At 40.4% G+C, this 12,701-nt stretch overlaps 1 protein-coding gene across 4 annotated transcripts in view; it reads left to right on the top strand.

Annotated features, from left to right (window-relative positions):
• The window catches only part of PPP1R9A (protein phosphatase 1 regulatory subunit 9A), a 2,290,846-nt gene that overhangs the window by 612,652 nt on the left and 1,665,493 nt on the right, over positions 1-12,701 (top strand). The gene's annotated exons all lie outside the window — the stretch shown is intronic.

Genomic DNA, 12,701 nt, shown 5'->3' with positions numbered 1-12,701 from the left:
CTGCAACACTTATTATGTATAAAAATACCCTAAACAACATCAACAGTTAGAATACGCCAACAGGTATCTAACTGCCCCAAAATTCTACAACAACCAAATAGATAAATGAATACTGCTAAAATGCAACAAGAAATAAACAGTTAGAATACGCCAACAGGTATCTAACTGCCCCATAATTCTGCAACAACCAAACAGATAAATGAATACTGCTAAAATGCAACAAGAAATAAACAAGTAGAATACGCCAACTGGTATCTAATTGCAACAATAGTACCACCACTTCCAAACCAAAAACCATATACCTATTCAATTCCTCCTACTGAAATCAACCACTGAAAAATATTGTACCATAACGTAGAACTTTTTTTTAAAATCCTGCATGGATTTATTTTCCCACAGACCCTATGATTTTACGAACAAACACAGGAGCTGAGCAAATTGCACATTACACTGGTTTGAAGCATAGTGCTTGTAAAGTACTACCTATGAGGGTCGACAAAGTACAGACATGTCTACCATGCAAGCAAACACCTGACCACTGACCACAACCCAAAATGTTTGCTTGCATGGGTGTCTTATGCTGCGGTGGTTGTGACCAGGGCCTACAGTCTTGGGTGCATGTCCTGGCCAACACACTGCATACAGCCTCAACAAAGCAAACAATAAGTATGCAATGATTGGAGTCACAACCACCAAAACATAACACACTCGTGCAAGCAAACACATGACCACTAACTACAACCCAAAATTCCTAGAGTCTTAGGTACCAACATTCTGAACACAATCCAACTACCACACACCATGTCCACTGTCCTATAAATACTATTACACTACTGGCAATAAAACAAACATTTGAAAACATACCCCCTATGCAGACCACATACCACAGTCAAAATGTTTGCTTGCATGGGTGTGTTATGCTGCGTTGGTTGTTGTCAGGGCCTAGAGTCTTGGGTGCATGGGTGAAGCCCAAGACTCTACGCCCTGACCACAACCATTGCAGCATAACACACACATGTAAGCAAACACCTGGCAACTGACCACAACCCAAAAACATAACACAACCACCTCAAGCCCTAGCCACTTCACTTGACATTCTAAGACAGTACTTGCAGCCAAAGCACAAACTCTTCAATGCTTGCCCTCTCCACCCAATACTGGACTAACTACCCAAAACCAATACATCAGAGAATAATAAAATACCCAATAGTGCGGTCAGTGGCTGGTATGTCCGCGGACAACCGCGGTGACCGCGGACACTGTGATCACCTCACGGCCTTCTTCCAACTAAACAAATACAGTATTTGACCCATCTCTCACTCCCCCACCCTCGCCAGCCACTCTTCCACACCAACACACTCCCCAAAATTAGATTTCCGCTCGGTTCCATGCCGCGCTGTCCGCGGATATCCGCGGATCCAACATGGTGTATGCATTGGGAAAATATGACACACCTTATGCTTAACTCCAACTAATCAGCGGACACGTTCCTTGTCCGTGGACATGACGTAAGGCCATTGACCAATCGCTGTCCTGTCTGTGGAGCGGACCCAGATATCACAGTTTTTTGGACCTACTTTTAATTTACAAAAGCACGCTTTCGAGACCAAACCCCCACTCCTGCAGCAAATCTGGTGAAAATCCGTCCAGCTATTTCGGCTGTAGGCGTGAGCAAAGTTAGTCTCCATTCAATCTATGGGCAAAAAAGAAATTTTGGGACCACCTATAGCTTTGCCCCCCCCCCCCCCCCATGACCAAACCTCACCAAACTTTGCAAAAAGTTTCAGAGCTGGCCATATACTTTTTTTTTGCAAAGTTTGGTGAGGATTCGTCCAGGGGGAGCGAAGTTATAAGCCGCCCAAAAAGTGCTGTTCCTGTGGATTTAGCAACTTAACCATAATTACACGGCCACTACCGTGGGCCGTTTAATACAGTGGACACTGTTGAAAGCTGCATCCATTGGTAGAGGTCAAAATCTATGGTTGGTAGCTTGTTAGTGTTTTAAAATATTCAGTGCACATGGGTGAAAGTTGTGATCACTGTCCATAATTGAAGGCCATGACTAGTACTCATTCATGTGTTTAAATAAATTTGGCCATGCACACTGACCATGGCTGAAGACCTGTTGTAATGTAATTAGTGATGTCATCAGTGATGTGATATTTGATGTCATCATTGTGGTCATAATCTTTAACAGGGGGCGCAAAGTTAAGGTGGCTTTAGCTGAATTTTCAGGGTTTTGTTGTATTAAGTTCTCACCTTAATGTCCCTGCAACTAAAGTTTTTTCCTTTAATTTCAAAGGTTTTGTTACAAAGTATTGCTCACCTTAACGTCCTTGAAACTAAAGTTTTTCCTTGAATTTCAAGGGTTTTGTTATTCCATAGATTTTTAGAAAGCTTCCAGACCACTAGCATGGTCTTCGGCCATGGTCAGTGGGCAGGGCCTTTGGCTATGCCCACTGTCCATTTTAAAATGCTAACTGACCCCTAGATATGGCCTTGGGATTGCAGGCATTAAGAACTCACAATGTTTTTAGGCAATGCACAGTGAGATTAAATGATTTGCCATGGAGCACACACTTTGCTTAAGCAGAGTTCTCCAAGCGCTATACCCCCTTTCTACACCATCATTTTGGCGTGGGCAGATTTGGCATGGTCATTCCGCTGCAGCGCTCATTTTGGCACACCCTTTTCGGCGCGAAAGCCGTACCAGGTTTGATATTTTGGCACAATGAATGTTTGAAGTGGCTGACATTGCAGCCACGTCTAAATGCCCTCATGCTAAATAAGATCACAGGACTGCACTACAACAAACCTTGTGACCTTCCACATGCATGGCTTTTCTTTTAATTAAATTAAATTAGTTAAATTTTAAAAAAAACATACAGCCTTGAACCCTGGTCTGCCAGAGTTCAAAGCCCAGCATTTAACTACTAGGGCACAATTTCTTGGTGCTTCATGTGGCATACATTTCATACATAGCCTATAATTTAATATGTTCAATGATAAAAGGCTAGGTATGAAACGTGTGAAAATCCAAACAATAACATTGTAGCATAATGGTTAAGTGCTGTGTCTCGAACTCCTTAAGGCCAATGTTGTCTGATAGCAGTGTTCAACATAAATGTGATTTTTCTTTTTCATTTTTTCTGTTTTATAAAAATGCAGATGGCGTGTGTCATGAGATATTTAAAACTAAGAAAACACACGGCATTCCGAACCATGTACTGTCTGCCATCCATTCAGTACCCGGGACCGACCCAGCTAGGTTTCAAAGCGAGGAGGGATCCAGCCCCCTTTGGCCATGTTTCTCTAAGTGTTCCTCTAAGGGAGGGCCAATAAATATTAGGCAACATGGTCTTAGTAGGCTGAGCCCCTTCCGCATGTTGATGCTAAGCAAGGTTCGCCCCCTTTACTGCAGGGATGGGAAACCCACTGTTGCTGTAAAAATACCTATTTTTTTATTACTGACTGGGAGACTACAAATACCAGAATGCAGTTCAGCAAAAGGTAAAAAATTGTCTCTTAGTGCAAAACCTTCAAGGACTGACAGCAGCACGGTTTTAAAAAAGTAAATAATTTAGATGCCCATTTGGGCATGCAGTAACCGGGGCTGACCCTGCTTAGCTTCAAAGCAAGAAAAGAGCCGGCCCATTCCTCTAAGGGGTCTTGTAAGTTTGGCTCATTTATCAGGCAATATGACCTGAGGAGGCTGGCCCCTTTCTTACTTTGAAACTAAGCAGAGCCTGTCCTGGTTATTGCATGAATGGGAGACCTGGATGGCAATTGAGCCATGGCCAGTGATTTTTTCATCCCCGACGTCAATATATCTCTAAAAATATCTTTAAAAAAGAATTATTATAAAAATCTAACCCGCGGTTATCTGTAGTCCTTTGTAACCTCGGATATAGCCACGAATAACGGCAAAACAGCCAACAACTCACCTTAACTATAGGGCGGCGACCACTGCCCTATAATATATATATATATATTGACCAATTGATCATAAAAGCTTCAGATAAAGGAAGCAACATAGTAATCCTCAACAGAGAAGACTATGTAAAGGAAGCACAACAACAACTCAGTGACAACTACTGCTATGAAAAACTCGAAGAAAACCCATTGGAATCTATAAAAAGGAAAGTTGAGTGCTTCCTACACAAGTGGGAAGAATTGAATATTTTGGATGAGGATGACTCGAAATACCTTTTCAACAAAACTCATGTCATACCCACTATCTACTTCCTACCGAAAATCCACAAAAACCCTTCCTGTCCTCCGGGAAGACCCATTGTTACTCTAATGGTGCATCACCGGAAAACATGTCGAATTATGTTGATCAAACCCTATTTCCCTTGGTATTCACGCTACCTTCATATTTACGCGATACCAAAGACTTTCTCAGTCAAATTGAAGGAATTAGCTTGGAAAGAGATTTCATGTTTGCAACATTGGACGTAGTATCGCTCTACACCTCCATCCAACATAACGACGGAAAAAAAGCATGTAGATACTTCCTTGACAGTAGATCGTTAAACTATTTAAGTCATGGACAAATGATCATGGAGATGATAGACTTATGTCTAACAACGTCTTTCTCTTTGACAATACCTATTATAACCAAGTGCGTTGAACAGCGATGGGAACAAGTTTTGCACCGTCTTATGCGAATTTGACAATGGGATGGTGGGAAAAATGTGTTGTCTGGACCGATGCTAATACCAAGTATACCAACCAAGCAGTCCTCTGTCTACAGTTTATTGATGACTTATTCATTCTGTGGAATGGAAAAGAGAAGGATTGGCTTGACTTTGTAACTACGTTAAATGTCAACAACTTGAATCTTAAATTTACAGAGACTCAGTCATGAATCCTTAATTTTTCTTGATGTACTGGTGAAAACTGACTGCAAAGAAATCAGTACAGAACTTCATCGAAAAACAACGAGCTCCCACATGCCATTATTTGCTAGCAGCAATCACCGTACTCCATTGAAATGGAGTATACCATACAGAGAGTTTGTCAGGATTCGCCGCAATTGCAGCAAATTAGATTGTTTTGACAGAGAATGCAAGATCATAGCTCGTAATTTTGCCAAACAAAGATACCCCAAGGCAATCATCGAGAGAGCTTACACCAAAGCACGAAACTTAGATCGAACAGCATTGCTATCTACCAATCGAACATCTGAAAAGATCTTGGAACCTGACGATGTAAAATTAATACTCACGTATGGTTCACATGCTAAAACAATAAGGAGAATATTACACAAACATTGGCATGTCTTAAAGACTGATGAAGTTCTATTTCCATTCATGGGGGAACGAGTCAACAACAAAATCTATCTCCATTAAAGACAAACTAGTCAACAGCTTTATGTCCCCAAAAACAGAAACCAACGCTACATCCACGTGGCTGAATAAAAAGAACACTGGCTTCTCCAAATGCACTAAGTGCAAAGCATGCCAATTTGCTCTGAACAAAACGAACTATGTACATCCAACATTAGGCCATAATATTGAGGTGAAAACCAAAACAACAAGAAAATACACAATTCGTTGTATATGTACTGCTTTGTTCATGCAATTTGGGGTATGTGGGAAGTACCATTGGCAAACTGAAATTGAGAATACTGCAACATATGCGGGCCATAAAAAAAAAACATAGATGCTCCCTACCCCATGGCAGTATACTTCAGAGATCAACATCAGAGCAAATTGGACAGCATTAGATTTTTTGGAGTACACCATACTAAGATCAATCCAGGTGGAGGGAACCGCAAGCTGGAATTACGTCAGATGAAGACACGATTTATTCTAGATTTCCAAACCAAGAAACCAGGAGGACATAACTTGGATGAAGAATTGTATACATTCCTCGGAACATAAATTTCCTCCCCGCCTTAGTCTCGACATTTTCTTGAAGTCAGCAACATAAGAAAATATCCTTTGCTGAATTTTGATAGTTGAGCTCGTTTTAACTTTTTCTATCTTTTATGTGTGTTGACTTTTTATGTAACAGTGAGAACTGCACAGCTTTTAGCCCTGATTCAAACCATCTTCTCCCCCCCTTTCTTTCTATGTGCTCTTGTCTATATTGCCCAAATCTTGGTTTTATATTGTATATTTTATACTGGCCGCGAGTACTATTGTATGTTTACTGCACTTAGCACTTTAGTATCTTCTCGACCTCACTATCACAGAAGACAATCGTCATTTCCAAGTAAGCATTTACAAAATCCAATTGATAATTTGTGAGGAACAAAGTTCACGATATCAACAAAGCACTTTGCACTATGCACTTTTGGTTTTTAAAGGTGAATTGATTGAGAGTCATGTTTACAGCACTATGCACTTTATAATCTTGAACCTGAAAAAGATCAAAGGATCAGAATGCTATGTCTCCTCACACATATACACTTGGCAAATAGGAAATTAATTGGTGACAGTGCGAAACCATTTTTATCATTTTATGATTCCAGTATCGAATTGCAAATCCAGGCCTTGATTGGGAAAAAAATGTGTAAGTGCACAGTGAGCAGGTTTTGACTCTAATCAATAAATATTAGAGTGACAATAAATTTAAATTATTGTGTAAATGCAAACAAGAATAAAAACATGTCACTGTGCACTGAGCGGCTTCAAATGATTAATGTGATATCTCCAAATACGTAAAGCACTAGCTCAAACGCATTAAGAGTGAGATTTAACACATTCCAAAATGGCCGCATGCATTCAACATAGAACATCTATGGGACATTGCAAGAGTTGAAAGAGAAAAGGGACAAAATGTGCTGGGCAGAACCATAGAGATTGAGCTTTTTTGTATATAAAAACATTGTGCAGTTCTCTGTTTTATATGTGAACAAGCAACGGGAGCGTCGCGAAACGCGTCGTAGGTTGCAATGCCTTCAATAAAGCTGGATATGGCACAAGAACTTTGGCGAATGATGGATTGATTTATTTTCTGGAGATTTATGCTGGTGTCCTGACCGCTTCGAGTGCTGTCCCTGTGGAAAAGTGTATTTACCTTTCCTCTTTCTTCAAAAAAAAAAATAATAATAAAAAAAAAAATATATATATATATATATATATATATATATATATATATATATATATATATATATAGAGCCCGCTACAAAAAAATTATGTGGATGCCGTATGTTATGAGATATTTAAAACTAAGAAAACACACAGCATTCAGGACTGTGGACTGTCTGCCATCCATGCAGTAACCGGGACCAACCCAGCTTAGTTTCAAAGGCAGGAAGGATCCAGCCACCTTAGGCTATGTTTCTCTAAGTGGTCTTTTAAGGTAAGCTAATTTATTAGGCAACGTGGCCTTAGGGGGTTAACCCCTTCCTCACTTTGAAGCTAAGCAGGGTTGGTCCAAGTTACTATTGGGATGGGAAGCCCACTGTTGCTGCAAAAAGATATATTTTTTTGTTATTATTTTTGACTGGGAGACTACAAATACCAGAATGCAATACAGCAAAAGGCAAAAAAGGTCTCGGAGTGCAAAACCTTCAAAGACTGACATTTACACGGTTTAAAAAAATAATAATTCAGGTACCCATTCGGTCACCGATCCATGCAGTAGCCAGGACTGACTCTGCTTAGTTTCAAGGCAAGGAAAGGGCCAGCCCATTCCTCTAAATGGTCTTGTAAGTTTGGCTCATTTATTTGGGAACATGGCCTGAGGAGGCTGGCCCCTTCCTCACTATGAAGCTAAGCAGCCTGTCCTGGTTATTGCATGGATGGGAGAACGGGATGGCAATCGAGTCACTGGTGTCACTATACCTGTAAAAATATCTTTAAAAAAAAAAAGAAAATGTAACCAGGGGTACTGAACTACACATACCCTATGCGAACATCGGCAAAACGGACGGAAAAAAATGCTTTCCTACCCCCCAGTACTTCAAGTGTCCCCCTCATCTGTGCCAGATCTCCCCACTTCCCAGATGGCCTCCTCACCTTCCCTGCCTTCTCTCTTTCCCCCCACAACACACGCTGCTTCTGTGAGACAGTTTGCTTTTAGATGTCGGCTACAGCCTAGGATATGGAAAGTTTTGTGCTGCAAACTCAGTCCCTAGACCCCCTCCAACTTCCACATTTCACTCAGAGGCCTTTAGCCACCCCCCCATCTTCTACCCTGATGGCTTTTGTATGTTTATTTTCCTGAAAATAGCTTTTTACAGCATTTCATTTTCCTATAACCCCGGCTATTGTTGCAAATATTACTTGCATTGAGAGAAAAACAAGACAGCGGTTGTTTCTTTTCTGAAAACCAATATCCTGCAATGCACCATGGGAGATAGCTACATTTTTGGGGGGGAAGGGGCACCCCCTTCTCCATCAAGTATTTAAATAACTACTGCACAGAATAACCCCAAACCAATCCAAGCACTCTTTTGAACGCATCATGCCCAAGTTGTTTCAGACCTGGTCCAACTCCGTCTAGCAGTTTGGGCTGTGCGCTTTGACAAAAATTTACCTTTTTTGCCTATGGGAAAATGAATGGGAAGTAGGCCACACTTTTGGAAAAAAATGTTGATACTTAATAACTTCCTTGTTTTTTAATTAATCTTTACGAAACTTTGCAGTCTTGGGAGACGGAGACATTTACTCACATTCAAAATGTCGGTAACATCTGTTACTCAAATCAAAAGTTATTAACAATAGAATTTTGAGGGGTTCCTATGTGTGTCCGACTCACCTTACCTATAGGGCAGCTATCGCCACCCAATAACATATATATATATTCAGTTAAAAAACTTTGTTAAAGGGATGTTATGGTTCCAAGTAAAACCGAAAAACCCATGAAATTCGCCAGTTATGGTAAGCTAAACAACCATAACTTGCGCCACCACGGTGCACTGCTAAGACTAACACCCAGGACATCAAAGATGACATCACAAATGTCATTGATGACATCACTGATGACATCACATGTCTGGCTCACTCTTTTTTCCTTTGCTGATATATCTAGGCCAGTAACAGTCAGAAACTAAAAATTCAAAAAGTACTATATTTGTAGACTTATACTTCAAATAGGTTCTTAGAGTTATTCACTTAGGGTCCACTTACAGCATATGAAACATATACAAAGGGGAAAACACAGACTTGGAAGAAAGCAATGCTTTCTATGTATGAAGATGATTAGTAAGGTTATCAACACTGTCTTATAGTTCTGTTGTTTTTTATTAATGTACTTTCCCTGGATATGCTCATATTTGTACACATTGCGCGTACACTATTTTCCTTAGGGCCTAGTCATAATATGTGATAGTTATACATAGGGAAGTAGTAGCTTTGAAGCAGAGCAATCATTTCTGTGCATGAAGATAATCAGTTAGGTTACTTCACTTCCCCTGTATATGCTCATATTTTTATGTGTAGTTGTCTGTTTGTGTTTTGTGTGCAGTAAGGCAATAATGTAGTAAGTGGGTTTTAGTAGGTACTTATTAAATGTTTCACAGTATGCAAAACCCTAATAAGAAAGCATTTGGTATTTAACATGGCAAGATTATTAATATTGCATCTCCATCATGTCTCCTGCAAACTATGCCTGTGTTACTACATATGTACATCAGTATATTGGAAATAAATTCATAATACAATGCTATTTGGATTAATTAATTGCTTAATGCACTACGTACCTCATGATATTTATTCCAATGATCATTGACACTACTTTTCCCATTACAATAAGAATCCCATGTACAGACTTTTCATGAAAGGTAAATGCACATGTGATGTCATCAGTGATGTCATCAATGACATTTGTGATGTCATCTTTGATGTCCTGGGTGTTAGTCCTAGCAGTGCACCGAGGTGGTGCGAGTTGTGGTTGCTTAGCTTACCATATTTGGCAAATTTTAGGGGTTTTTCGGTTTTACTTGGAACCATAACGTCCCTTTAACAATGTTTTTCACTGAATTTCATAGGTTTTTAGTAGCACAACTTAACCATAATGTCCCTTTAACAAAGTTTTTCATTGGATTTCATAGGTTTTTATTAGTGCAACTTAACCATAACGTTCCTTTAACAAAGTTTTTTCATTGAATTTCATAGGTTTTTATTAGTGCAACTTAACCATAACGTCCCTTTAACAAAGTTTTTTCTTTGAATTTCATAGGTTTTTATTAGTGCAAAGTTTTTTTCAGTGAATTTCATGGGTTTTTACAAGTGTATGCTATTTTCCTACAACTTAGTAAAATCATACTTACCCAATATAGCAATATTTGTGTCCCATTTACAAAGTGTCGCCTTAAAACTGTGCCATTTCCCACCTTCCGGAATCATTTTTAACACTTTTATACACTTTTTGCAACTAATTCAACTAGTTTTGCATCCGTAAACGTAAACGTCTACGAACATCTGACTTCATAGCGGACGTTCCGGACAGTGCCACATGACCATACGCTGGCGCACGGCATGATGACGTGTCCGAGTACCCGTCCGCACTTCACGATAAGATCTCTGCTTCGCGGACAGTTCAGAACTGCATTTTATACTGATTTAGGAACCTTCAACTTCAAAATTTCCCTTGAGCAGCTCCAACACCTATTCCTACTCATTATCTATTAACAATCTAGTACACAGTGCATACTTTTAGCAAAACTGCTATTTATCTTAAAATGGCATCAGCTAATGCCATCCCTATTCCCCAAGAGCCACCACCACTGCTGTAATCAAGGAGCACGAGAAACACTGCCCCCTACCTTAGAAATAACACACGTGCAACATTTTCCCTTGTCCACCTACCCCTCCATATTAGTGTTTGGTTCCTCTTCCCTCATTTCCCTCCCCATTTTTCGTTCTCAGCTCTCCTGCCCAAAAAAATACATCCAAAAACAACAAAAGACATATTCCTTTAGGAACCACCTTTCACAGTTAAAAAATAGAACTAAAAAAATGTGTAGACCCCATCTACTTTATATTTCTCAGTAAAGTACATAGACTCAATAAGATTTTCCAACATTTCCATTTGCATTTTGTCTTATGCTAATGGAAATATTGTGGCGTTCATCCTCCGTTCCATGGACTGGATTGGTGGATACCGGCCTAGCAGCCCAAGTTATCAGCCCAAGCGAAGCGAGGGTGGATAACAAGGTCTCTAGACCATTATCTCCCCATTCCAACCCCTGAAATGGGGAATGAAGGCCATTAGCACCCCAGGTTCCCAAAGCAGGAACGCGGGGTCCTAAAAAAGAGAATTTTTCTTCCTACACCGGGATGCCTTTCCCAAGATGTCCACCATAGAAAGGGAAGGTGAAGGTTCCATACAGGCCCCTCTTCGCTTTCCATTGCAGCCTGCAGAAGGCAAAAAGAGTACCCTATGACCATATTACCACAAGCACATTTTTATTCCCTTTCAGATCTATCCTAATTTTGAATAACTTTACCACAAAGCCAGTCCCAGGTGGACATGGCCACTTGAATCCTATGTTCTGTCCCTTGTGCTCATGACCAGTAGCCAGATTGTCTGGATCATGAGCTTATTCCATGACCCGGTCAATCTGGCCACTGCCCATGGCCACAGGCTACCTCTCAGTCACTAAATGTATACCGCTATTTTTTGTAGCTACATTATGACACCTGGCAAATAATAAAACACTGGCACATTTGCAAAACCATGCTTGTAGGTCCTTGTCAATGCTCCTTACGCAAGTTCGCTGGAAATCCACCCACGTTTTATTTTTTCAAAAGTGTCAAATATATGCACATACAATCATCATTTAACCTAGCCCCCACTTTACAAAATTCATTCAGAATTTACGAAAACATCTATATATAGATTTATAATCGTTTTGCAAACCTTTGTGTAGATTTTTCTAATGACACCACATTTATAAGCCTTTACAATATTTTGGGACCCCCCCTCTAATTTTGCTCCCTCTTGACAAAATCCCACCAAACTTCGCAAAAACAATCATATCTAAATATATGATCAATTTCCCAAATTAAGTGTAGATTTGTCTAATCGCACCTCATTTATAAGCCTTTACATTATTTTGGGACCCCCCTCTAATTGTGCCCCTTCATGACAGAATCCCACCAATCTTTGCATACTCACTCAGAATCAGGTCAGGAATATGCATGCAAACTTTCATGCAGTCCATTACGTGGCACCAAAGTTATAAGCCATCCAAGAACTGCATTTCACCAACCCTGTAATGCTGAGGTGTCCGCGAACTTTCACAGGACTGTTCGCGAACATCAGGTCTGTTCGCGGACTTTCGCGGCAAAAAACACCCATTTTTTCGCTTCTTGCAGCCATCTCCCATCCCATCCTCATCACCCCTCACCTCCCCAGAGATTATTTCATAAGTTTGACAACTGCAATGTTGTGTTTTTTAACATGTTTTTACTGCGATGTCCGCGGACATCGGCGAAGTCCGCGAATCCAAGATGGCGGGCGTTTCCACAAATCTGACGCACTTCACGCTCTTCACCATCCAGTCAGCGTACACGTCACATGTCCGCGGGCATGACATAAGCCGATTAGCCAATCAGGACACTGTCCGCGGACCGAACAGGGAAGTGTGTCCGCGGACCGAACATAGATATGCCTAATTTGTTGTGACCTACTTTTTGGTCATTTAAAAAAAAAACTACTGGATGGATTTTCACCAAATTTGCAAAAGCACGCTTGCGTAACCAAGCCGCTGCTCCTGGTCCAAATTTGGTGAAAATCCG

This window comes from Ambystoma mexicanum, chromosome 2q (genome assembly GCF_040938575.1).
Source record: "Ambystoma mexicanum isolate Mex_15411 chromosome 2q, UKY_AmexF1_1, whole genome shotgun sequence".
NCBI classification, from domain to species: Eukaryota; Metazoa; Chordata; class Amphibia; order Caudata; family Ambystomatidae; genus Ambystoma; species Ambystoma mexicanum.
Note: the sequence above shows the minus strand (reverse complement) of the source record. Positions and strands in the feature narration are given on the sequence as shown.